Source organism: Asparagus officinalis, chromosome 4 (genome assembly GCF_001876935.1).
Source record: "Asparagus officinalis chromosome 4, Aspof.V1, whole genome shotgun sequence".
Classification (NCBI taxonomy): domain Eukaryota; kingdom Viridiplantae; phylum Streptophyta; class Magnoliopsida; order Asparagales; family Asparagaceae; genus Asparagus; species Asparagus officinalis.
In genome coordinates, this window is record NC_033797.1 from 116,469,494 (window position 1) to 116,474,131 (window position 4,638).

At 36.6% G+C, this 4,638-nt stretch overlaps 1 long non-coding RNA gene across 1 annotated transcript in view; it reads left to right on the plus strand.

The window, feature by feature from the left end:
• The window catches only part of LOC109838017, an 11,882-nt gene continuing 8,133 nt past the window's right edge, over positions 890–4,638 (plus strand). The window contains exons 1-2 of the long non-coding RNA XR_002246545.1: positions 890–1,186; positions 1,276–1,378. This is a non-coding gene — a long non-coding RNA (uncharacterized LOC109838017). The remainder of the gene's footprint in view (positions 1,187–1,275; positions 1,379–4,638) is intronic.

The following is a 4,638-nucleotide window of genomic DNA, read 5'->3' on the forward strand; positions in this document are numbered from 1 at the left end:
TGCCAGTGCACGATCTCCAGTGACGTTAAAGCATCACATCAATAGTGGCCCATCACTTTCCTCATAAATGCGCATCAGATATCCCAACCATCGATTATTCAATTTTACTTGGACTCGGCCTACCAACTTCGAGTTAAAAGGGCTAGTTTTATATACTGTAAATAGCTAAGTGTTAGCCCTTAATGAGGAGCTAACATGCATGTGTCCCACCGTAAGTATCTAATTAGCCATACTATGGGAAGGACTATTTGAACGGCCTTAAGTAGAAGCAAGAAACCAATTTTAACCCGAAAGATTTATCTGTCAGGTATTGACCCAAACTCCTATTATTTAAACTCTTTTATAAATTACTTGGATCGTAACTTGCTTTGATATCACTTATTGGGGGAGAAATCAGGTCCAATTTATAGTTGTTAGGCCTTAAGTAGAAACTAGGAATTAATTTTTACCCAAAAGCTATAAATGTTAGGTATTGAGTAAAACTCCTATTTAAACTCATCATTCTTTCTTATCATATCCGATGTGGAACTATACTCACATATTAATCGCCTCAACATGAAAGTTATAATCTCTACTATCATTTTTAGTGGAGAAGATCCTAATCTGTATATTAATCTCATATTCGATTTTTTCACTATATTTATCGCATATCTATATCAGTGATTAGTAAACACTAATAAAACACTAATAAAAAAGGTCCAGCCACAACTGGTGGATACAATCATTAGTGCAGATCTTACCAGTCCCAGTGCTTTTCAACGCTGGGGCAAGGCCCTTTCACCTAATTACATTGGAGAGAATCCCCCCGCCCTAATTATTTTAGCAAAAAATTAAAAAAACTCGAAGAAAATCCTAACACCTCTGTGTGTGTGCGCGCACGCGCGTCATCAAAAAGCCCCAACGCATGTCAAACCCCACCTCCTCTCACCTCCCCCCTCTCTCTATTGTATCTCATAAAAAAATCCGAACGCATGTCAAACCCTGCCTCCTCTCCCCTCCCCCCAAATCGAAGATCGCCGCCGCCGTCGTCGGAGCTCGTCGTTGCCTCACTTTGTTGCCGAGTCCCCCTCAAAACCCCTAGCTCCCTCGCATCCTCTCTCTCCTTGAAACCCTAACCCTAGTTCCTCCTTCCCTAATCATATCTCGCTTCTTCTCCTGTTCCTCATTTTCGCCGGCCGCCTGACTTGTAAGTCCTCTACCTCAAAATCCTAACCCTAATTAGGGGTATTTTCAGGCTGAAATTATGGGCATTATACTATCTTGATAATCATGCAGTTCGAGTTGGGGATTCCTTCAAGCAGGGAGCCTATGTAGTGCAATCGAAGCTCAGTTGGGGGCACATTTCTATAGTTCGGATCGTTGGGATACGGTTCACAGTGTAAGCGATCAATTTAAATTTGTATTTTTGATTGATTGGGTAAACCTTTTCTTAGTGATTGGAGGGAATCCCATTCGTTATTTTTGCTTGTGAATTGAAGGTTTTTGCAATTTATAATAATTTGTAGATGAGTAGTGGCAAGAGTTAAGAAATATCTTGTTTGGCTGTTCAAATAGGGATGTAATGAGTAGATTTAGAAATTTAGAAAGTGAGTGTCATTACATAGCAATTTAGAGAAAGAATAATTGATAAAAATGATTTTGAGGAGTGATATTGGATAGTTTCGGATAACCCTAATATTATTGCCACATCCTAAAGTTTTCATAATTTATGCTATTATCCATAAGAGTAGGATGAATGTAGAAGCTAATTCTTGTTGGCAAATAGTGGCCAAGTGTTTATAAACAACTCTTTTGTTTGCAATTAGAATGCCTCTATCCTTTCTTCTTTTTCTGTAGTTTGGTGGTTAACTGGATTTTTCCCAGGAAGCAAAAGGGATGAAGCAGAAAGTTATATTCTACACTAATTTGGGTCAATCATGGTTTAATGTAGTCTGATTTCAATCACATATTTTTTGCTACTTATGGGGAAACTTATCTATTGCTTACTCGTGTTGAAATTTCTTGTTCTGCTTTGTATAGAAGTAAGTTTATGATCAGCCTTGAAATTAAACTAAGCCAAACTTTATGCTTGTCATTGTATACAAGTTACTAGTAATACAAGCTTGAATTTCATCGAGAAAATGTGGGCCATATGAATGTTTTAATCTTATGTAGTTTTCCCGACAATGCATTTTTTTGCTATTGTAACTGCATCAGCTTGGAATGAAAATTAACTTTGGATTTTCAGCTTAGAATGAAAATTTTACCTTTGTTACTCAACATATTGTCGACTTCGCTTAAATAGCACACAGTAACACGAACATTAAAAACACATAAAAAAAGCATGACATCACAATAACAATTACTCCTACCTAGTTACATATCTAATACTTAGACTAATGCAATTATAACAAACATCAAGATCACGCTAGCGGACCATAAGAACATCAAGAATATTACTTGAGTAAGCTGCGCCTACTCTCGCATACTAGCAAGGTTCTGGTTCACAAAGAATGATTCTATAATGATTAGGATACGAATGAACGCACAAAATACATATTCATAATGCATAGATAATGTATCCATTACTTTCTGATGATGTTTGAAAATTTTAACTTATAATGTCTCTATTATGCTTGTATCCTCAATTTGATATTTGTGGATTACCAATTTTGTCTTTTAATGCAAGCGTGCATAATTTTAAGAGTTTTTATCGCTAACTTTGACTTATTTAGGTTAGCATGGCAAGTGACTATATTAGAGTTAATGATTGGATGTATGTGAGTCGTGAAAAACACACAAAGCCTGAATTCATTGAAGGAGTTGCTTCTTTCACAAAATTTGTGCATGAACATGATAGGATTCAACATGGGATGATCCTTTGTTCGTACAGTCATTGTGGGAATAGGCTACATCACAAGGAGGAAGATGTGGAGCTTCATATTGTTAAGCATGATTTTATTAGAGATAATACAATTTGGGTATATCACAGAGAAATTCTAGCTCCCAATCTTGTTGACAATGACGAAGAAGACAATGAAGAAAATTTATTTCTAGAAGAGGAGATGGGGAAATGGTAGAGGTTGCTTTGGTGACACTAATTTGTTAGGTCTCATGTTTATGAGTTTACTATATAATCTAGTTTTTTATGATTAATATGTGACGTCCCAGGGTTCACACAAGGCTGCAGTCCCAGGTAAAACCCGGATTGTCAAACCTGCCAAGCACCAAACAACATGCTACGACATGTTTCACCATCACAATTGTTATCTCTCTAGTGGAAACAATAAATAGATGAAGGTACAGACAGGTAAATAATCAAAATAGAGCAACACTAAAAATATACACAGAAGAAGTATAAGATATATTAATAATGAGCCCAACTAGAATGAAAAAGATATATCTCTGAGTCTGAACTGAATCTCAAATACAATGAGTCAAATAACCATAGTCTCATAATAGCTCTCAACTCTATGAAATAAAATACAAATCTAGAGTCTGGAAATAATCAACTACATGTGGAGTTTTGTAATAACTACAAAATGTAATAAATAGTTAAGCAGACAACTAAGATGTCCCATCTATTAGACCCTAGAGAGGGGGTGATTAGGGTCTTATGCTAATCTAATCCCGATTAAATACCAATTAAAATAATATGGATTAATTTGTTCTTGCAAGAGATAGATATGAATAAGAACGATAAGAAAAAGCACAAAAGAAATATACGCTACGCAAATACAAACACAACATATGTTTACGAGGTTCGGTCCCCACGACCTACATCCCCGCTCCTCACCTCAAGGAGATCTCCACTATCACAATCCGGTTTGGAAGCCGGAACTTCTACACACTCGGTTTACAATATCACCGAAAACTCTCACTTCTACACAATCACACTTTACATACTAAGTGTAGGAACCTAGCATGTGTCCTCCTCATCAAGTGCTCGGATACAACCTCTCCCTAGGTTCGTCAACCGACGCCACTCCTATTGGATTTGACCCCGTCTCACGCTTTACACTTCTCTTGGTGTACAAGTGTATTACAAGTGATTCTCACAATAAAAGATAAATACAATGATTTGTTCTCAATAACAAATGAGAACACAAATAAAGCTCACACTCACTAAATCACACCCCACAACCCACACTATATAGTATGGAGATATTAAGCTCAATATGTGTGTGTGATAACAGTGAATGAAAATAATACAACTCAATAAATATAGCTAAATAAATAAAAATGAAATAGTAAGCTATATAAGGAAGAGTTTAGAAAACTTCTCAATAAACAAGAAGAGTAGTAGGCCACTTCTTGTTGTAGAAAACTTCTTTTGAAGTAGATAAACGAAAATTAGCTTAACAACTCTTTAAACGCCTCTTAAACCTTTGTTAAAACTTCTTGTCAAAACAAAACTCTTGGTTTTCTTAGTTGCTAAAATAGAAGAGCAATGGGGTATTTATACCCACTCAAGAACTCAGCAAAAACCAACTTGAAAAGACCAAAAAGCCCTCAGAGAATCAAATCAGAAACTAGCCGTTGGAATACAATCATGAGTTCGGCGGTCGACCGTGGCGGTCGACTGCGAAGCACAAAAACACTGAGGTTTGAAAAATTGATGCTGGTGGTCGATCGTGACGGTCGACCGCGAAGGTCTCT